The sequence below is a fragment of the Ursus maritimus genome, assembly GCF_017311325.1.
Source record: "Ursus maritimus isolate PB19 chromosome X unlocalized genomic scaffold, ASM1731132v1 scaffold_X1, whole genome shotgun sequence".
NCBI classification, from domain to species: Eukaryota; Metazoa; Chordata; class Mammalia; order Carnivora; family Ursidae; genus Ursus; species Ursus maritimus.
The window spans coordinates 40,403,863-40,426,514 of record NW_024423319.1 but is presented as its reverse complement, the minus strand read 5'-3'; the positions used below and the strand labels follow the sequence as shown (position 1 = coordinate 40,426,514).

Here is a 22,652-nt window from a genome sequence, read left to right as displayed (position 1 = left end):
CCCCCCCCCCACCCACCCCCCCCACTCCGGAGCTGACACCGCCCGCAGAAACAGCAGCTGGGTGTGGCCTGACTCCCAGGGAGTCCTGGGGAATCCCTGCAACCGAGCAAAGGTCACACCTGCCTCTCCCAGCTTCTCCAGGGAACGCTCCCTCCCCTCTGAGGCCCGAGCTAGTTGATTCTCCAGTGAAGAGTCTTGTAAAAAGCGCTGCCTGGCCAGTCCTCAGAATTGTCCTGGGGGGAAAGGAGGCAGCCCAGGCCCGTTGAAGGATCTTGGGCTCCCGAGTGCCACGGGAGGGGTTCGAATCCTGATTCTACCCTTGGGCACAGTATTGGACCTCTCTGGGCCTCGGTTCCTTGCCTTTAAAATGTATTACCAATAGCACGGGGACTTAGTTTACCAGGGTCGTGGGGATTAAATGCGATGTGTGTGAGCTTGCAACGGTGCCGCCCGCAGTGAGTGGGAAAGAGCTATCAGCTTCTATTCTCTCACAGAGGGGCTGTGAGGAGTCATTACACAGAGCAAGTTGAAAGCACCCAGGACCTCATGGGCCTGCGAGTGGTGCTAGCTAATAATAATTATAGTAATAATAATAACAACAACAATAATAATAATGTTCATACCAAAGACCCAGGACCCTCAGCAGTCAGAGGAATGTGGAGCCACGGAGCCCTGCCAGAGAAAGGAAAGCCACGCTTTGGGGTCTCTGGGGAAGACGGTGGCAGCCAGGTCCCAGAGAGCTCTGTCATGCACCCCCCCACCCCCCAGGAGGGTGTTCGGTGGCTCAGGCAGCCATGCAGTGAGGCATATGGGGAGAGTAGCAAGGAACCAGTGGTTGGCCTTCCACGAGTGGCACGCCTTCAGGGAAGGGGAAGGGGGCAGGTCAGCAGGAGTGTTCGGGGGACCAGCTATACAGTACCAGCCTCTGTTTCAATTCCTCCCCTCTTGGTGTCTAAGCTTTGTTTTTGTAGCTGGAGAGGAAAGGCCTGGGCGGGGCGTGCTTTGCAGCACCAGGAACCACAAACCCGCCCCCGGATTGAGGGTACAGAATGTACCCAGACTGCAAACCACACCCTTGTGGCCTGGGGAGGCCCCTGGGGCAGACTGGGGCACTGTCACACTACATTGTTTGAGTGCGCCCGCCCGTGCCTAGCAACCGGCCTGGGGTTCCACTGCACTCAAGACAATGGGATGTCCCAAGGGGTCAGGACTGACTCTTGCCAGAGGGGCTCCCAGGATGAGGATCTCTCTGATCTGAAGAGAGGTCCCTGGACCCCTGACCACCACCACCCCCAGTCCTGGTGCCAGATTAGGTCTGGAGCTTGCACAGGATAGAGCTTCTGGCCTAAGGCCACCATGAGGGGACGCCTGGGCCACAGCTAACTCTCCTCCCCCCACCACAACCAATTTTGGGGGATGGTTTCTGCCTCCCCCCACCTGTCTGCACCATACCTCAGGAGGCCTACCTAGGATTTCCAGGACAGTGAAGTGAGCGAGGCAGATGGGACATTTGGGGAAGGTAGAGACAGTTCCCTGAAGCCTGAAGTGACTTGAAAGTGAAAGACTGGGAGGGGGCCAAACCCACAGCAGGCAGGGAAGGACTTCCAGTCGGACAGGTTGGGGGGAGAAGGTCCTGTGAAACCAGGATGAACTTCAGCGGCGACAAGTGCAAGGGGGTTGTTAGTGACAAAACCTAACAACATAATTTAGCTCAACACAAATAAACAAGGAAAACACCAAGCGAAGGAGGGAGCTGACCACAAGTTGAATATGAATCAGCCTCAAAATAGAGCACGGCTCACTTATGTTGGCCACACTTTCCAAACCAAAGATCAGGGCACAAATTTGACAAGAATGAGTGTACTTAGGGGGAAACAAGCCTGAGTGTTTGCAAGGGAGACACTCCCCAGCAGACCGTGGGCCTAGGCTCGCTGAGACTGTGCTCTCTTTAATCTAGTCGTCCTCAGAGAGCTGTATCCAGAATCGGTGGCAAATGGAGAAGGTTCAGAAGAGGAAGAAAGAGATGAAAAAGTGGGGCCAATATCGGGAAAGTAGAAGCAGCATGAGGAGGTGGACAGGGCTCAGGTACAAAAGTCCAACAGCTGGACCCCGAGTGACTGTGCAGCATCAGGAAAGCTACGTAACCGCTCTGAGCTCCAGTTTCCTGGTCTTTAAAACCAGGATAATAATATCTGCCATAAAGGGGGCACCTGGGTGGCTTAGTCAGCTAGGTGGCCAACTCTTGATCTTAGCGCGGGTTTTGCTCTCAGGGTCGTGAGTTCAAGCCCCGCGTTGGGCTCTGTGCTGGGCATGGAGCCTACTTTAAAAAAGGGGAAAAAAGACTGTTGTGAAGATTTAAATAATTCCAAAAAGTGTAAAGCACCGAACACATAGTAGGTCCTCAATAAATGTGTAGTTGTCAGTTTGGAGAAAGGGAAGAATAGTATGTGAGAAGATTTTATGAGGAGGCTGCTAAATGGTTGTTCCATGGAAAGAGGAACGAGGAGAAATGGACTGTGGCTGGAGTAGGAAGGATTTAGGTGGGGGTGGGTAGGAACCTGGTGACCATCAGAAGCGGCAAAAGTGGCAGCTGACAGGCTGAATCCAGCCCTCGGGCAGGATTTGCTTGGCCCCAACAGTGTTTCCCAAAATTCTGAATTAGCTGCCAAACTTTTTAAAAGTGGAAGGTTTCACATAAAAAATCCAGAGTTCTGGCGTTTCTTGAAAAAGCAGAAAAATCCAGCAACTCTGGACCCACATGTCTGCATGACAACAAGTGTGGGAGGGGCGCGAGGGCTGCTTCTCTTGGAAGGTCTCTCACACTGGCGCTTCTCAAACTGTTACGTGCTGAAGCAATCTGTTCAAACGCAGATGCTAATATCCAGAATGGGCAAATCCAGGGAGCCAGAAAGTAGCGGCTGCCCACGTCTGGAGGGAGGGGGGAATGCGGACTCATACTGCTAATGGGCATGGGGTTTCTTTGGGGGGTGATGGAAATGAAACCAGGTAGAGGTGGTAGTTGCACAAGATCGTAAAAACCACTGAATTGTACGCTTCACATCGGGGAATTCTGTCGTCTGGGAATTCTATCTTCAGAAAGCTGTTCCTTTAAAAATGCAGATGCCGATTCCCTAGGGCTGAGGTGGGGCTGGAGATTCTGCATTTCTAACAAGCACCCGGGGTCGCACCCCTCTTGCTGGCCCTGGGACCCGTTTTTTGCCACCCGTGCAACCGCTGGTTCGCAACCTCTTCTACACCCTGGAACCACCTGGGGAGTAGTTTTAAAAACTACCCAGGCCTGGATCCACACCCCCCCCCCCGGATTCTGATAACAGGAATCTGGGATGAGGCCCTGGGTATCAGGGTTTTTGAAGCTCCCCAGGTGATTCTACTTTGCAGCCAAACCTGAGAACCAACAGTCTCACACCCCGGCCACTTTCCCCTTTCCTGTTACCTGCCTGGGTGCGCCCGAGGCATCTGACCCCGGCTCGGCTCCAAACCCCCACCCCCTGGAATCTTGGCTTCCGTGGCCCTGCCCGGCCTGCCTGGCCCTGCCCCCCGCCCCAACCCCGACTTAATCCCACCGGAGTTCTGGGTTTCTGAAGCCCAACCTTTCCTCCCCCGCCCCTCCCCAGGTCCCCGGCCGGAGGCTGTGGTTCTGTTTCCCCGGGCGAGCTGGGGGTGAGGGCATTTGTCGGGGACTTTTGGAAAATCTAAAGAACTCCGATCCTCCTAGGGCCTCCGGTAAGCAAGCCGGGGCTCCCCGGAAGCCGAGGCAGGGCTGGCCGGCCGCCGCCGCCGCCGCCGGGGCCGGCCTCCCCGCCACGCCCTTGTCTGGCGGCCGCATGGCAGCCCACATGCCCGCCCGCGCCCCGCTTCCCCGGCGGCAGCGCGTGGGAAGACATGTGCTCCCAGGGGAGGGTAAGCGGCGGCGCGCGCGGCGGGTCTGCCGGGGCCCGGGAGCCGCCCGAGAGCCCCGGCGGCGGCACCCCACCCCGCAGTGGGCGGAGCAGCGCGGGGCGAGGGCGGGGCAGAAGGTGGGCGGGGGCGGGGCGGAGCCCTTCCCCCGGGGCTCCCTGGGTAGTCCGCGCTTGCGTGCCAGCCTCGCCGAACGGCAACCCGGAGCAAGGTCCCGATGTGGGCAAGTCAATCCAAGTGAAAAGAGGTTATAACCACAGAAAGACAGAACATTTCGTTCTGAGTGGGAGGAAGACAGCTGGGCAAGGCCAATGGAAAGCCCCCCCCCCCAGCAAGCCTTGCTTTTACAGGACTGATACCACTTCCCAGATGTTTTAAGCATAACATCTCTATTTTTTTCCACCTCTACTTATTTGCTCTCTGCAGTCGGCTTGAATGTGGCTATTCGTGTCCTTTTTTTTTTTCCTCAAGGGCTTGCTTGCCTTTTTCCCCCCTAGAGACTGGAGAGGGTTTAATGAGATTCTACCTAGAAGGTGCAGTGAAAGCTGGGGGAAAGCTGGTGTTAAAGGCTTGATTGCTGAGGGTCTCTAATGAATCTAGCACTGGGGACACTTTCACACTCGCTCTTTATAATTCCTTGGAGGCGCGGGGGCGCCTAAGTGCCTTTGGGGGCCTCTTGCACTTTGGAGAACAAACAAAATGCCTCACTGCTCGGCTCTCCGGGACCGTTTCTCCTTTCAAGGCTAGCCTGGTCCCCTTGCCTTTTCTGTGTACGGTGTGAATCGGGGGCACACGGGTGCCGGCAAGAGAGCGATGGCGGGTAACAGCGCCGGGCTGGGCTGAGGGGCCCGCAGGCAAGGCCATGTAGGAGGTGATCTTTTGAGCTCTTTGAGCTTCTTTTGCCTTCCTTCCACCCAAGAGATCAGAGAATCTGCTGGCGGGGGTGGGGGGTGCGGAGTGGCTGTGACCCCACGGCAGGCCAGTTTTGGACAGGAGCGGGGTTGGGCATTCTCAGAAAGCTCAGTCCCTTGGGGCGCCTGCCTCCCCACACGGAAAAAGCGCTGACAGGACAGATTCTCAGCATCTCCTCTGCACCACCAGGCCTAGCCAGCCTGCTCTCCGCCCCTGCCCTTTGCCCTCCCGCCCTGGCTCCTTCTCCAACAATGGCACAGGAGATAAAAGGCAAAAGGCTGAGGTATAGAGGGCAAGTGGCTCTGAATTAGGATGAGAGGCCCCGGGAGAACCACCATCTGTGGAGCAAGGACTGAGTTCCTCAGAGAAGGATCCTTGGTGTGTGGGGCTGTCACCAGGCAGTGGTGGCCTGAAGGGACGGTCCTGAGCTGTGACCTTGGAGAAAAGAATCTGATGAGGGGCCAGGGAGAACGGAGAGGGCATATAATCAAAGGGGTATCATTATACAAGGCAACATGTATTGAATGGTTTCTAAGTGCAGACACAAGTCTAAATTCTTTACATGGATAATCTCATTTAGCCCTCTCAGGTGCCTTGATGACCCCCATTTTACTCATTGGGAGTAGAAATTCAGGCACAGAGAACGTTGAGTAACTTGTTCAAGGTCCACAGTTAGTACAGGGGAGTGAGGCCAAGAACTCAGTTCCATCTGAGTTTAGAGCCACTGCCCTTAGCTAGGCAGCCTCCCCACTGATAGCATAAAGGCCTCAGAGGTTACCAAGGAAGGTTCTGGCAACTCCACCCCAGGCCCGAGGGACCACAGAGCCTGCGAAAGACAGCAGGGATCGTGGGAAAATTCTCACCCCATCCTCTGTGCCCAATTTTGCAGTCTGTGGAGAGGAGCCCTTCCCTGCTGTCGGCCTCTGGTCCCTGCCTGAGCCATGTGCAGATCCACGTGCAGCCATGAGGGTCACGGGATGGGGTGGAACTTGCTGTTGGCACGAGTGTCTGGGCTAGAGGGGAACGAATCAGCACCCAGAAGCAGGCTCTGCCTTCTTGGCTCTTGAATCCCCAAGGAGTGCTAGGCTTGAGCTAGGAGAGTGTTCTAGATGTTCCTGGCCAGGAGAACTAAGGTGGGGCGTCTCTTTCATCAGCTGTGCTAAAAGTCGCCCCAGAAAAGACAGCACTGTTTAGACACCTGTTGTTTGCCCCGGTGTGAACCCTTCTGTGAGGGTTTGCACAGGGGGCCCTTTGGAATGTTCTTAGGGGTTGCCTGGTCCCTGCCCCAGCAGGCAGGCCCTTCTAGCCAGGGACAGTGAATCACCCAGAGCAGAATGCATGCATCTGTTTGGGAGAACACTGTGTGCTCTGGGTCGGCGCCGGAGCCCAAGGGCAAAGGGAAGTGTACAGAACTGACCAGCCAGGGAGACACTGGGAGGGGTTTCTCCGGCAGCTGCTCAAGATCCTCCAGCGAAGCTTCGCCAGCACGCGCGCCTCACTTTCTTCCCTTGGGTGGCAGGAGGCAGTGGGAGAGATCGCAGGCTGCTCTGCCCTGCCCCCCACTTGGAGGCTGCTTCTTCCACTGGCCCTGGACGTTTGGTCGCAACGCCCATGCCTTACCCCTCAGTGTGTACTTAGAATTCAGGTAGTATCTTCTGATTGGAGCTGAGTCGCTCCTGGACTCTACCCTCCTCTCTATGCTCGCTGCCTCTGCCCTGACTCGGGCCTTGCTCCTCTGTCCCTTGAATTGCTGTCACAGCCTCTAGCCGCCCCAACCCCACCCCCTGCTCCATCCACTCTCCTTGCCACAACCCGAGCCACCTTTCTAAAAGGCATAGGTGATTATGTCCATCCTCAGGTTAAGCCCCTTCAGTGGCTCCTCATTACTCTCAGGGCAGAGGGTAAACATTCTGGCACGGCGTTCAAGGCCTTCATGGTTTGGCTCTAACTTGCTCTCCACCAGTGCACGGATACCAGAGAAAATGCAGGGATGTCTGGCTAAATGTGAAATTCAGATATCCAACAAATCATATTTTAGTTTAAGAATGTCTCTTGCACTGTGTCCTGAAATTTCATTTGCTAAATCTGGAACCCCTACTCCAGCTGTGTATCCAATCTTCCTGATAATATCTGTACTTCAGGTCCTTACCGTCTCCTGGGAGGAGTCACCAGCACCCAAACTGAGTCCTTTGTCCCCAGGCCCTCCCTCTTCCAAACCATCCACCCCTCTGCCCCAAGATGTTGCCGGGCCATTCTCTCACTGCCATCCAATAATGCTATTTCCAGGAGTGCCTGGGTGGCTCAGTGGGTTAAGCGTCTGACTCTTGATCTCAGCTCAGGTCTTGATCTCAGGGTCGTGAGCCGAGCATCGAGCCTACTTGAAAAACAAAACAATAATGCGATTTACATTTCCCACCTCTGTTCTAAACCTTGCCTGCCCTCAATTTCCTCCATGACGCTTTTTCTCGGTGTCCCAACAGCAGTCATTCCCCTCTCTTCTGGGCTCATGACACATCCCACCATCCCACCACCTAACATTTGGGGGTGTCGTGTTTCACAGGACAACCTGCTGATGTGCAGAGAGCGTGTCTTCTCTTCGACTGTCCCACGAGGCATGATGCCTCATCCTTTTTGTTCCCTCCCCCCTCCCACTATTAGGTCGTGGGGCCTCAGTCAATGTAGGCTGGACGATCAATGGTTCATTTACTCTCTCACCAGACTGAGCTCCTAAAGGGCAATTTCTGGACCGAACCTCGAGTAGTTCTTTTTGGTTGAATACACATTTATTGAGCGCCCATTCTGAACCAGGATCTGCTTCTAAGGTAAGGATATCTGTTTCCAGTGCCCTCACGGAACTCACAGTCTAGCTAGGGAGTTCCAGTGTATATGGGTACTTACACTGCAACATGAGTCCTGCAGTGAATAAAGCACGTACAGGGTGCGACGGGCTTACAGAAGTGGAAGGGATGAACAGAATTTGGGAAATGGCGGAGGGGCGCCTGGGTGGCTCAGTGGGTTAAGCGTCTGCCTTCGGCTCAGGTCGTGATCCCGGGGTTCCTGGATCGGGCCTGGCATCGGGCTCCCTGCTCAGCGGGGAGTCTGCCCCTCCCCCTGGCTAGGCTCTCTCCCTCTTTCTCTCAAATACATAAATAAAATCTTAAAAAAAAGAATTTGGGAAACGGGATGTTGGATACGTTATAGCAGAGGTCATGCCTGCTTCAGGGCAGGCCGAGGGCACTCCTGGCAGGGGAACCACAGTGACACATGCGTGGAGGCAAGAGAGACCGTGGTGTGTCTTCGGGAACCACAGGAAGTTCTAAAGCAGGGTCCGGCACGGAGGACCTTGAACAGTCACAGGAGATGTTTGGATGGTGGATGACTGACGGGGAGCCGTTCAAGGGTTTGACGAGAACGTTGACATACAACGTTGTGGGCATTGAAGGTGCCCAGTGTGATGATTTGATACACATATATTGTGAAATGAGGACCAGAGTAAGGCTAGTTAACACATCCATCAGCCAGTTACCATCTCATTCAAGGGTTTTAACTGAGCGGGTTTCTGTGTTAAGAGAGGCGATCAAAGCCAAACACAAGAGACCACACGTTGCACGATTCCATTTACATGAAATGCCCAGAAACGGCAAATCCATAGAGACAGAAAGTAGACTAGCGGTTGTCGGAGGCTGAGGGTGGGAACAGGAAGTGATTGCTAATGGGCACGAGGGACTTTTCAGGGTGATGAAAAGGTTCTAAAATTGGATTGTGGTAACAGTTACACAACTCCATGAATATTCAAAAATCATTGGATTGTATGCTTAAAATAGGTGCGTTTTACGTTACGCAAACTATACCATGATAAAGCTGTTTAAAAATAAGAGGCCATCATCAGTCTGGCCACGGTGTGGGAAACGGATGGGAGTGAGGCAAGCCTAGGTGTGGCCCAAGCAGTGAAGAAACTTCTGCAGAGGTCCAGGCAAGAGTTACGGAGCTCTGGCGCTCTGGCAGCAGGCAGGAGGGGGAGGAGGGCTGGAGTCAGCAGACAGGCAGGAGGTTGGATCGGTGAGGTTCAGGGATCCAGACTGCCTGGGGGGAATAAGTAAGAGAGACGGAAGGGTCTAGGATGGCACTCTGGATTCTGGCTTTGACAGGCATGACCTCTGCTATAACGTATCCAACATCCCATTTCCCAAATTCTTTTTTTTAAAGATTTTATTTATTTATTTGAGAGAGAGAGAGGGAGAGAGCCTAGCCAGGGGGAGGGGCAGAGGGAGAGGGAGAGGCAGACTCCCTGCTGTTTGGGGAAGAGAAATGATGGCTGCACGCATTCCTGTCATCTCCACTCCTTCTATGGCTCCCTCTCACCGATAGGCTAGTCCTCTGCCCCCCAGGGTGCTTATTTCCAGTGATACCCCCGTTTGGAGGCATGGAATGACCTGGGGGTTCTGCTGTTCCCCGATGCACCTGTAGAAACCCCCCTTCTGGTTTCTTCTCTCTGGCCCAGAAACCATCTGGGCACACAAGAGACCTCTGGTCTGGTGTGGGGAGGGGAACACTTGGGAACAGATGGTCACCAAGGCCCTGAGGACTCTTGTCACGGGCTCAGGACTCCTCTCTCACACCAGTAACCCCCACCCTTACAGAACTCTGCCACTCACCTACAAACCCGCTCCCTCCCGTCAGTCAGTGAAGGTATCCAGCATGGAGTCCTGGGGATGCCCTCGAAGTCCTCAGTCCTCGGCTTCCACCTCAGTTCCCATTTGCATCTGCCGCCTGTCAGTCCACTGGACCAGCGTCCCTCTGAGTGTTCTCTTGGGAATGCCTGCCTCAGAACGACATTGGGGGGGTGTTTATTAAACATGCAGATGGCCAGACCCCATACCTGACCTGCTCAGCCCGCACCTATAGGGCTGGGTAGGAGGAAGGAAGTTCTGCCTGTTTCAGAAGTTCCCGGGTGATTTGGAGACCTGAGAATGTGAGAGCTACTGTAGCGAAAAGTGGATTAGGGGTGCTCATGAGCCTGCCACTGCGGCACGCAGCTCCCACCCCCGCCGTGGCCACCTGATGGACAGAGAGCCCTCCCCCAAGTGCTCCCCATGACATGACATGACATGACATGACATGACATGACATGACATGACATGAGCGGCCTTCCCTGATACTCATCCTTCCATCAGGAAAGGCACTCCAGCACCACCGCTAATCGCTAATTGGATTACGGTCTTGCACAATCTGCTCCCCCCCTTTCCCCCCACTAAATTTCCACAGGACAATCAGTGCTCAATTGCTCTTTCCTCTGTCCTCCCAGGCGCTCAGCTTGGGCCGATGCGCTGAGGCGCAGGGGTGTTGGCTGTTTACATGGAAGCTCTTGAAGAGCCCAGGCCAAGTCTGGGCAGATGAATGCCTTCAGACTGCGGCGTCTAGGACAGGGCCAGGTATACAGTAGATGCCCAGTAGCTACTCGGAGTACTGAATCACTAATGAAGGGGGCAAGGGGCATGAATAACATAAATGGAAGTCTTGCATTTGGCCACATTCTGAGTCTTCCAGAGACAGATTTGCCCTCCTGGCTTGCCTAACAGTGAGGTCAATAGGTCAACACCACTCTGTTAGAGCCCCCCAGTGGGTGGGAACACAGTGACAGGGCTAAAGATCCAGAACTGGCAGGGACCTTTATTCATTCATTCATTCATTCATTCATTCTTCAACCAACTAATTTTTTTAAGTAGTCTCCACGAACAGCACGGAGCCCAACGCAGGGCCTAAACTCACCACCCTGAGATTAAGACCTAAACTGAGGGGCACCTGTGTGGCTCAGTCGTTAAGCGTCTGCCTTTGGCTCAGGGCATGATCCCAGGTCCCTGGGATCGAGCCCCGCATCGGGCTCCATGCTCCACTGGAAGCCTGCTTCTTCCTCTCCCACTCCCCCTGCTTGTGTTCCCTCTCTCACTGGCTGTCTCTCTCTCTGTCAAATAAATAAATAAAATCTTAAAAAAAAAAGACCTAAGCCGAGATCAAGAGTGGGATGCCTAACCTACTGAGCCACCCAGGTGCCCCTCAACCAACCAATTTTTTAAAACATATTTTGAAGATTTGTATTTATTTTTTTGAGAGAGAGCAAGAGCATGAGCGGGGAAGAGGGGCAGAGGGAGAGGGAGAAGCAGACTCCTTGCTGAGCAGGGAGCCTGACATGGGACTCACTCCCAGGACCCTGGACCAAGACCTAAGCCGAAGGCAGACGCTTAACTGCCTGAGCCACCCTGGTGCCCTCAACCAACCAATTTTTAATGAGCTCCTCCCATGCACCAGACACTGTACCAGTTCCCCAAAAGAAAATGGTGAATGGGACAGACCAGGCTCTCCCCCTCACAGAGCTTACAGTTTAGTGGGGAAGGCAGACATTAAATAATTAGAGCTCTGAGAAGCGCTATGAAAGAAAAGAACAGTGTCCAATGAAAGTGTATATAGCAACAGAACTTGAATTAGCCTGGCAGGAATGGATGGGGGACGCTGTTCAAGGAGGGGTTTATACCCCAGGAAGTGACCTTGAGCCAAGACCGCAGCAGGCAGGACCAGGAGTTAAGCAGGCAAAAAGCTGAGGTAAAAGCATCTCAGGCAGGGGGTAGGACCTGAGGCAGGTACAAGCTTGGCATGTTTGTGGAACGGTCAGGAAAGCTGGTGTGGCTGGAGCAGAGGGAAGGAGGGGTGGAAAAGCCAGGAGCTGAGACCAGGCAGCTCGGTAGGGGCCTTTTGCATCACAGTAAGGGGTTTGAATTTTATTTAAAGTGGGATGGGCGGGGGTTTCAAGCCAAGAAGATCTGATATGTGGTTTAGGGTCCCCTGGTTGCTGCTTTGGTAATGGATTGAAGGGGGCCACGAGTGGAAGCAAAGGGACACAACAGGAAGTTAGGAGGGTAAGCTGGCCTCGGGTGGCAGCTGTGGAGAACTGGGTGTACACGATCAGCCCACACATTTTACAGATTAGGAAACTGAGTCCCAGAGAAGGGGGATGACATCCCCAAGGTCACCTTGCTTCCTGGTCCCATTTTCCCACAAGAGGGAGGTTAACAGAAAACCAGGCAGGGAAGGCTAAGTGGATTCGGGTTGGATGCATTCACTGATGCCTCGTGGCACATCTGGGGTTCTGGAAGCCGACGCAGATGTTCGGAGTGGGAAGGAAATGAAGCGACCCCGGTATGCATTACTGCAGGGCTCCGCAGCTCCAGCGCCGGGGGGTGGGTGCAGCCTTCGGTTGCACATCCCAGCCCTGTTTAGTCTAGCCGTCGCTCAGCCAGGAGCTAAGTACTTACTGGCCAGTTCCTTCCTGCTTCCACAGTATAACGAAGTGCTGAGCTGGGCAGAACTCCCAGTGCTGCTCGGTCCTGGAGCAGGCAAGTAGCAACCTCATGCGGGGCCACGTGAGGTCAGGGGGGCGGGGCCTGGCCGCCAGAGCTCGCGTGGAATTGGCTGCTATTTGACACACCACTTCCGTAGCGGGCCAATCACAAGAGCCACAGCACCCTTGCTCCCCCCCCCCCACCGTGCACTTGTCCTTGTGAAAGCCACAGAACTTCCCGCTGCAAAGTGAGCTGGGGAGAGAAGTTCCTTCCCTCTCTTGCCCCACACCCGGCCCAAAAGGCCTTGGGGAGACGCGTCTTGCTCACAGCCCAAGGAGGATGACTGCTCTGCTGGCCAAAGGGAAACGTTTGCGTTTGGGGGGAGGACGTTGTTGAAGCCCAATTAGGGAGAAATGACACACAGGGATGGTCAAGCCAGGCTTTGCTGAAATAGCCTTGGGTGTAGATAATCACGACAATAATTCTAGGCTGGAAGACTCTCCCAAGTCCTCGCTTGCTGGTCGGCATTGGTGTCCACCTAGCATGACATCTGCCATCTCTTCTACCTGGGTCCCAGCAGGTCAGGCCTCCCTTCACCACCTCCCCAGTCTGCTTTGGGAATGCCGTTCTTAGGGCAAGAGAAGCGTCAAGTGGATTGCAAAGGGTCAGGAAAACTTTTCTATTTTGGTTCTTTCATTAACGAGTTGGATAACCTCCCTCTAGGTCCATTCCCTCGTCTGGAAAATGAGGGATTGGAGCAAATTCTTTTTAAAAGCACTTCTAGGGGTGCCTGGGTGGCTCAGTGGGTTTAGCGTCTGCCTTTGGCTCGGGCAGTGATCTCAGGGTCCTGGGACTGAGCCCCGCGTCCGGCTCCCAGCTTGAAGGGGAATCTGCTTCTTCTTCTGCCTGCTGCTCCCCCTGCTTGTGCATGCGCTCGTCTCTCTGTCAAATAAATACATAAAAGCTTTTTAAAAAAACTTAAAAAAACAAAAAATAAAGGCACTTCTAGATGTGACATGTTAGGAGTCTAATAGCTGTTACCCACCAGGTACCAGGCTAAGAATTTTACATTCCTCATCTCATTTAATCCCCAGAGCAACTCCTGTGAGGTAGATAGACAGATAAGGAAGATGAGGCTCAGAGAGGTTAAGTGACTTCCTCAAGAACACACAGCTAGCCAGGATCGAAATTCGAAATTCGGGTCTGTCTCTCCCCACATCCTACACTCACAACTGCTTCCTTAAGCAGCAACTTCCCTGGCTCTATACTGTCTGAATTGGCCCTGAAGTCCTGACAAGCTAGGCATGGGATGCCCAAGAGAGAAAATGATTTCGTGTCCCCATTTTACACGACGTGCTGGTAGAAGCAGGTGGACGCTTTGCTGCTGGGCGCCGAGGCATTGAGAGAAAGTCTCTTTCGCTTTGTTCCCGGCAGTGATGCCATGGTGTGGGGTCCTGGGCACTCAGGGAGAAGCGGCAGGGCACTGCCAGCTGGGAAAGTTGGCAGGAGAAATGCCTCAGGAGGGCATCACCTGCTTTATAGTGTCGGACCCCTCCCATGGGTTCTGGGATGTCTGACAAATGCTGGACAAGTTCACGGGCCTATACTCTAATGATATTAATGAGGGCAGGGGAGCCTAGTGAAAATTTAATAGACCAGCATAAAAAGTTTCACAGACTCTGGCTGCAGAAGTTCTTTTGAAGGTCCGCACAAAGCCGCAAGGGCTGCTTGGAACTCTCCATCCAAGGAAATTATTAACCTTCCTCATTTCTGGAGAACGATGCTATCTGTTTATTAAATGCCTAAATTAAAGGGAGACGAACAGTGCAGTTGGGGGTTTTCCACCATAATTCATCTGAGGCTCTCTGTCAGGGAAATTCGAGCCTGAGGCTGACTAGGCTTCCTGACCACTTCCTGCTCCCGGGGCTTCCTCCAGCCCTAGGCCTTTCAGAAGTTCAGGTTGTTCAGAGTTCAGCTCTCATTAACCCTTTGAAGTCTGGGTGGATAAATCACAGTTCAAGTCCACGAACCACTTAACGTACATCAAAGATTGGCCAAGGAAGCAATTGGTCTAGCGTGGATGCTTCTAGTGGAAGGATCAAATGAGATAGTGTGTGTGTGTGTGTGTGTGTGTGTGTGTGTGTGTGTGTGTATGCACTTTGTGATCCTTGGAGCAGTAAATTACTTTTATCATGATTTTTTCTCAATAGGATGGTTTCTTTATTTATAGGATGGATGCCAGTCCTCATTAGGGGCCTTTGAACGAACCAGATTGGTACTTGGTGAGCCTGGAAAAGTACTAAACTCTCCTTGCACTTCCTCTTGTGTCCCTCAAGCTAATTAACACCTGATTAAGAACCTTCTGATGGGCCTGTCGCTTTGTGCACTTGAAGCCAGAATAATGTGCGGAGTGTTTCTCCTCAACCACAGCCGCGAAAGGCAGAAGACGAAGGAGCTTTTCCAGCAACGTGGGGCTGGGTTTGTCCCTTGCTCCACCCAGGAGGGGAATTCTCACGGGGAAGGGCTGTGTGCTGAGTGGCTGAGGTGCCTTCGTGCACATCGGGAGGGATCAGTCACAAAGACAGGTCAGCTGGAAAATGGAGCTCATGTCCTGAGAAAACTCTCTTCCAAAAATGCCCAGGGTGACTCTTATGCATTACGGGTGCACAAGGAAACTGGCGCAGCCCTTTGGAGGGGAGTTTGATAATATCTCACAAGATGAGGTATGCCTTTATCTTTTGACCCACCAATCCCGTTTGAGGGACTTAGCCTGGTGATACACCTCCAGCAATATGGCCGTGCACATGCATGAGGTTATTCATTACAACGTTGTTTGTAACTGCAAAATATTTAGAACGTACCCAAGTGTCCGTACATAACAGACTGGTTGCGTAGGCTTTGGTGCAGCCACAGAATGAGGTCCTGTGCCTCTGTAAAAAAGAATCAGGATGCTGTCTATGAACTGATAGGGAGTGATTTCTAGGATATGTTGTGGGGGAGGGTGGAGAAAAGCAAAATGAAAAAACAGCGTATCTGTAGTATGCTTCCTTCTGCGTAAGAAAAAGGGAAAGTAAGAAAATATAGATGCACCTGTTCACATGTACAGAAAGAAACACAAGAAGAATAAACCGGAAACTAATAGAATGTGTGACCTACGAGAGCGGGTGGGAACAGCATAATATAATAGGTGCTTCGTAGGCATTTTCTGCCAATAGCTTACGGGTGCCATAGAGGACACAGCGGAAGGAATGGTAGATTCGGCCTGGAGTAGCAGGAAAGGTCTATTGCTGTCTTGAAAGATGAGTATGTGGTCACCAGGTTGGCTGGTGAGACTGGCTGGGAGAGTGTCCAGGTAGAGGGGATGGCTATGAGCAAAGGAGCAAAGATCCAGAAAGGGGAGACAGTCTGGTATTTAAACTGTGAAGTGTGGGACCCCTGGGTGGCTTAGTTGGTTAAACGTCTGCCTTCAGCTCAGGTCATGATCCCAGGGTCCTGGGATCAAGTCCCGCATCGGGCTCCCTGCTCAGTGGGGAGCTGGTTTCCCCCTCTGCCTGCCGCTCCCCCTGCTTGTGCTCTCTCTCTCTCTGACAAATAAATAAAATCTTTAAAAAAATAATAAAGTGTAAAGTGTGTGTGTGTCGGGGGTTGGGGTGACGACTGAGACAGAAGGCCGGGTAGGATAGGCAAGAACCAGAATGTGGATTTCCTTTTATGCAATGGTAGGCAGTTTTAATTTTATTCCAAGTGACAAGAAGCCACTGGAATATTTTGAGCCGAGGAATGATCTGGGCCAGTTGATGCTGCATCAGTCCCTCTGGCTACAGTGTGGGGGATGGACTGAAGGGGAGAGAGAGGAAGCAGGGAAGCCAGCAGTACTAGAGGGGAGAAAGGAGTGGTCCTGCTCTGGGTTATTTTGAAGGGATAGCTGGTGGAACAAATTGGCAGATTGGGTGTGAAGGAGAAAGAGGAAGGAGTCTGGGATAATCCCCAGATTTCTGGCCTAAGCTACTGGGTGTCTGATGGAGCCCTTCTGCAAGATGGGGGACACCGGAGAAGAGGCAGAATTTGGGGGAAGGTGGTAGGTTATCTTGGATGTGTCAAGTGTGAGGTGTCAGTGGGGCACCCAGAAGTTGGATGTATGGCTGAGGGGCTCCGGGAAGAGGTCTGGGCCTGGACCGCAGGTGCAGGACCATATACGTGGATGTTGAAAAGATGAGGCCAACACGGAGAGTGTATGTACTACAGTGAGAAGAGAAGGGGTCCAAGGACAGAGTCCTAGGGAACGCTAACATGAAACGGGCAGAAGGGGAAGATCTTGCAAAGGTAGCTAGAAGGAGTGTTACTAGAAACAGAAGACAAACCCTAAGAGACTATTAACTCTAGGAAAGAAACTGAGGGTCGCTGGAGGGGAGGTGGGTGGGGGGATGGGGTAACTGGGTGATGGGCATGAGGAGGGCATGTGATGGAACGAGCACTGGTGTCATATGCAACTGATAAACCACTAAACTCTACCTCTGAAACTAGTAATACACTCTATGTGAGTGAGTTAATTGTAGATACCATTTTAAAAACGAGAATAATTAGGAGAGCCGAGGGCCACCAAGGCCCAGGGGAAGACAGTCGCCTGGGGAATGTGTTCAGCAGGGCCTGGGGCTGCAAAGTGGCCATGGGGTCTGGCCAAGTTGACTTCTGATCTTCGAGGAGATGGTTGTTGGTGGGGCGGGGAGCCACACTGCAAGGCCTGGGGAGTGTGGGGGAAGTGAGGGAGTGCAGTCAGTGAGGGCGGGCTCTTCTTCAAGGACCTTCTACTCTGAAGGGCAGGAGCGAGGTGGGCCAGCACCTGAGGAAGGGCAGGGTGAAGGGTTGGAGAAGAACAGGCAAGTGAGCCCACTGGAGCTACAGAAAGTTAGTAGACACCCAAGGTTGAAAACCCAGACGAGAAAGGAATTATCCAGTGGAGTCAGGTGAGGCGGGGGTGGGCCCCCCTCTTCTGAGATGGCCCAGGACAGGGGTTAGGTTTGAGTAGGAGGAGGAAGACTTCTCTGTCCAAAGATTTACTTCTCATGAAATCATTTTTCTATAGCTTTATTTATTTATTGGTCAGAGAGAAAGAGAAAGAGCACAAGCAGGGGGAGCGGCAGGCAGAGGGAGAAGCAGGCTCCCCGCTGAGCAAGGAGCCGGATGCAGGGCTCGATCCCAGGACCCCGGGATCATGACCTGAGCCGAAGGCAGACACTTCACCGACTGAGCCACCCAGGTGGACTTCATAAAATCATTTTTAATGTGAAGGAAGCAGTAAAGATCAAATTATCCACGCACGAACAGGGGCTCTTTGCGAACTTGCAGAGCGTGTTAGCTCAAACTGGATCCCGGGCTTCGGTCCTAGGCGTCTGGAGGGGATGGTGGGCGCTGGTTGCCCGCTGTGAAATGCGAACAGTACACACTTCAGATGTGTTTGTACAGATGCAAACACAGTTGCATGTATGCACGAGGGCCTCCGATAATAATCAAGGTAAAAAATCTCCCTTAAAACAGAGTATGAAACTTGGCCATGAATAAATAGGACCTAATTAATGGGTTTGCCAATTGTTCTTTCCTGCTCTGGACTTTGGCCAAAGGCTGGAAAGCTGAGAACAGGACAGGGAGAAAGGCCCCAGGCTCCTTTCCTGGTTCACAACTCTGAGGTCACCCCATGGCCCTGAAGGTTCAGCAGAACATGGGGCCCAAGTGAGGCCTGGGTGTGGCATCAGCGCTGACCTTGTACGAAGCCCAGCAGTCATCGTGTGTGCTCGAAGGGCAAAGGACTTCAGCCTAAGACATTCTGTCCCTTTGCAGACAATAGAGCCTCTAAGCTGCTTCGGAAGAGCTCATGCAAGTCATTGTCTAACTGAAAAAACAATGTGCTGACCCTTGCGTGATATGTATTGGACAGAGAAGCAAAACATTCGATTTGGGCCCAGGCTCTGGCTATGAGCTTGCTGTGTGACTTTAGGACAGGACCTTCCGCTCTCAGGGCCTCAGCTGGCCCATCTGCCAAATAAGTGGACCGAACAGATGATCTTTAAGGGACCCGTGACCCCCACATTCCTTTTCTTTCCTTTTTTATTTTTTGATTAATCAACTCTCTTTTTTAGAGCCGTTTTAGGCTCACGCAAAAGTACAGAGAGCTCCCATAGGTCCCCTTTCCCTCCTCATGCACAACCCCCTCCCCTATGGCCATCCTCCGCCAGTGCGACATTTGTTACCATCAATGAATCTATGTTGACATACCGTAATCACCCAAAGCTGTACATGTTATGGGTTCTGACAAATATATAATTACACATGTCCACCGTCCTAGTATCATACAGCATATTTTCACTACCCTAAAAACCCTCTGTACTCCGCCAATTCATGCCCCCACTCCTCAGCTCCTAGCAACCACCTATCTTTCTACTGTCTCCATAGTTTTGCCTTTTCCAGAATGTCATATAATTGGAACCATACAGCAGGTAGCCTTTTCAGATTGGCTTCTTTCATGTCGTAATATGGAACTAAGATTTCCGCATGTCTTTTCATGGCTGGACAGCATGTTTCCTTTAGTGCTGAATAATATCCCATTGTCTGGATGTACCAGTTTATTTCGCCACTCATCCGCTGGAGGACATCTTGGTTGCTTCCAAGCTTGGGCAGTTGTGAATAAAGCTGCTGTAAACATCCGTGTGCAAAATTTCTACGTGGACGTAAGTATTCGTCTCATCTGGGGAAACACCGTGAAGCATGATTGCTGGCTTAGACGGTAAGTATGTGCTCAGTTTTATACAAGACTGCCAAACTGTTTTCTGAAGTGGCTGTACCTTTTTGCGTTCCCACCAGCAATGAATGAGCGTTCCCGCGGCTTCACATCCTCACCAGCATTTGGCGTTGTCAGGGTTTTCCACTTTGGCCATTCTGAAAGATACTTAATAGGATCTCATTGTTGTTTCCATTTGCATTTCCCTGATGACATACGATGTTGACCGTTTTTTCATATGCTTCCCTGCCATCTGTCTGTTGTCTGTCCAGGTCTTTTGCCCATTTTAAAATCGGGTTGTTCCTTTTCTTATTGTTGAGTTTTAAGAGGGCTTTGAATATTTTGGGTAACTCTCCTTTATCAGATAGATGTGTCTTTTGCAAGTATTTTCTCCCAATTTGTGGCTTAGCTTCTCATTATCTTGACAGTGTCTTTCATAGAACAGAAGTTTTAAATGCAGAAGTTTTTAATTTTAATGAAGTTCAGCTTATCAGTCATTTCTTCCTTGAATGTTTGATAGAATTCCCCAGTGAGCGCATTTGGGCCTGGTGCTTTCTGTTTTTGGAAGGCTATTAACTATTGATTCAATTTCTTTGATAGCTATAGGCCTATTCGGATTGTCTATTTCATGTTGTGTGAATTTTGGAAGACTGTCTTTTAAGGAATTTGTCCATTTATCTAGGTCATCAAATTTGGGTCACAAAATTGTTCATAATATCCCTATAACATCCTTGTAATGTCCATGGGCTCTGTAGCTGTGGTTCCTCTTTCATTTCTGATATTAGTAATTTGTGCCTTCTTTTCTTCTTAGCCTGGCTAGAGACCTAGAGATTTTAACGATCTTTTATTTGTTTTTATTTTTTATTTTTTTGAAGATTTTATTTATTTATTTGAGAGAGAGAGCGCTTGAGCGCATGAGTGGGGGGAGGGGCAGAGGGAGAAGGAGGAGAGGCAGGGAGCCCGACAAGGGGGGCTCGATCCCAGGACCCTGAGATCATGACCTGAGCTGAAGGTGGATACTTCACCGATGGAGCCACCCAGGCGCCCCTTTAATGATCTTTTCAAAGAACCAGCTTTTGGTTTTGTTGATCATCTCTATTGATTTCCTGTTTTCAATTTCATTAATTTCTGCTCTGTTTTTTTTTTTTTACTCCTTATTTTCTTCTGCATACTTTGTCTTTAATTGGCTCTTCTTTTTCTAGTTTCCTAAAGTGGAAGCTTAGATTTTTTTATTTTAAATCTAAGGCTTGTCTACACGGAACCACCAGCAATTCTTCAGTTAATAGTTTAGGTTTTCCTACGTCAGTGCTGGTTCCCACGGAGGTTTCTGCTTCAGGGCTTTGGCTTTAGGTTGTGATTCTTTGTATCTCCTTGTCTGTCTCCCCAGTTCTGGAGACGAGGCAGAAGTTTGCCCTGTGACCTCACCTCTTTTATGGATCTAAGCTTTTTACTTGTTACTTGATGGAGTGGTGACTTCTAACCTCCTTACATGCTGAACTGGAAACCAGAAGTGTCTGTGGTTTTTCTCTGTGTGTTTATTTGTGTTTTGTCTCCCTGCCTATACTATAAGCTCTGTCAATACAGGAGCCTTGTCTGTCTTCTTCATCTTATATCTTCAGTGCCTAGCACTGTGCCTGGCACATGGCAAGTGCTCAACGCTCAATGTATGTTCAATGCAAAAACAAAGGACAGGGAGTCAGAAGACCCAGGCTGTGTGATCTTGGGCAAGTTCCTTCCTCTCTCCTAGTCTCAGCTTCCTCTCTATCTGATGTTGTTCATGTTTTGTTTTGTTTTGTTTTGTTTTTTTTGGTTTGTCTTGTTTTTCTTTAAAGGAGCCTCCACGCCCAGCGTGGGGCTTGAACTCACGCCCCTGAGATCAAGACCTGAGGTGAGATCAAGAGTCAGGTGCTTGGCCGACTGAGCCACCCAGGTGCCCGGTTCTTGTTTGTTTCTTTACTGCCTCCCCCTCCTCCCTCCGCTAGAATGCAGACTCCGTGAGCTCAACAACCTTTGTCAGAGAGCCCGGCATGCAACAGATTCTTTATTGCTTGTTGAATGAACACACGGATGACCGAATTACCGAGTCTACAGAAGAAGGGGGTTTGCCTTGTACTTTGATGGCAGGGATTTCTGGGAACTTACCCTTTCCCATACCTTAACGGGGTGCCTGTCTGGGCTAGTTTTACATACTCCTAAGAAGACTTAAGGCCTCTCTAGGAGAGAAAAGCAAATAGGTCACATGGGTTAAGATGATCAGAAGCGTATGGAAAAACAACTCGCCATACTTTGGAACACAGTGACTTGCCTTTGTCACCCAGGAGGGCACAGGCCGTGCTCCAACATGTGTATCTGACCACCATTTGAGGCTGGATGCTGAGCCCTCCAAAGCCACAGAGACTTAGGTGATGTGACCCAGTTCCTCGGTTTTGCAGAGAAGGGGGTGTGCGACGAGGAGAAGAGACGGCAGTTATGCACCAGTTTCTTTCTAAGGGCAAAAAAACAGAATGTTCAGCATTTGTGGGAGGGACAGGAGTTATGTTCTGCTTGAGGAATTCTTGCTCACTGGATGGGCAGGGTCAGGTGACAGACTTCCATAGCTTGACTTGGCACCAGAATGGGCCCTGCCCAGTGTCAGGAAAAGCGTTTCAAGTTTTAGTTTCCCCCAGCAATTAGTCACAGTGCTCTGCTGTCCCATCTCACAGACTTGAGGGGGGAGATTGAAGGCAATGAAGCAGTAGGACCTTCTAAGGAAACTCTTGTTGAAGAATTCAATCGGGAGCCCCCAGGACCAAAGTTCTAAAGGACCCCTTGCCTTTTGCCAAGAGAAACCCATCCTTGGCCTTCTGCAAGGCAGAAGCCGCTGAGACACTATGGATGCCGTTGGGGTGAAAAGAAGGGGCTTACAGCGAGCAATCTGTCCTTCGGTGACCCTTAGTTGTCTGTGTCATTCTTCATAAGGTTACCAACTGCTCTCCAGCAAGTTTGGAGACCGTCGGAACAGATCCTGTATTCCCAGGTTTGGGGAACTGGGTGTAATTGGGTAATTTTTACCCACAAAGATCTTTTTGGTCTGCGAAAAGCTACATTCCCATAGAAAATAACTCCTTCGATAGACCTCATTTTTTAAAAGATTTTATTGATTTATTTGACAGAGAGAGCAAGAGAGCACAAGCAGGGGGAACAGTAGAGGGAGAGGGAGAAGCAGGCTCCCCGCTGAGCAGGGAGCTGGCCATGGGACTCGATCCCAGGACCCTGGGATCATGACCTGAGTTAAAGGCAGATGCTCAACCATCTGAGCCACCCAGGCGCCCCAAAAATAATCCCTTCAAATTACCATCTCAATGCAGCCTGTCTGAGTGTGAGGTGGGAGAGTGGGAGATGGTGGTGATTGGTGGGATGAGGCCGGACTGGAGGCTTTACAAGGCCTCTTGCAGCCCCAAGTTCGACAGCCACCAAAATCTGAAAGGAGATTCTCTGGAATTTTGACTTTGGATATCGGAGCCCCAGCTTTTGACCTGTGGCTGCCCATTTTAGGGATCACTATCCCTTTTACCTCCATGAAGACATTTAAGAGGTTAGGCCGGGCTCCCAGTTTCTGGAATCTCTTTGGTGAAAGGCCTCTTGGGTCACCTCCTGAGGCCACCTTGGCTGAACAATTCTAGGAAAATGGTTCTGCAGCCGCAGAACTCCCCCCCCCCCCCCCCCCCCCCCCCCCC

General features: G+C 51.5%; 1 long non-coding RNA gene across 5 annotated transcripts in view; it reads right to left on the bottom strand.

Moving 5' to 3' along the window:
• The window catches only part of LOC121102548, a 14,632-nt gene extending 1,582 nt beyond the window's left edge, over nt 1-13,050 (bottom strand). Inside the window, exons 1-3 of one of the 5 annotated variants that reach the window (XR_005834633.1) lie at nt 12,138-13,050; nt 9,486-9,653; nt 6,248-7,207 (exon numbers count right to left, since the gene is read on the bottom strand). This is a non-coding gene — a long non-coding RNA (uncharacterized LOC121102548). Of the gene's footprint in view, nt 1-6,247; nt 7,208-8,434; nt 9,654-12,137 lie in introns of those variants that run through there. The other 4 variants (XR_005834635.1, XR_005834631.1, XR_005834634.1 and 1 more) reach the window with 4 other exon arrangements.
• Between the last annotated feature and the right edge of the window lie 9,602 nt (nt 13,051-22,652).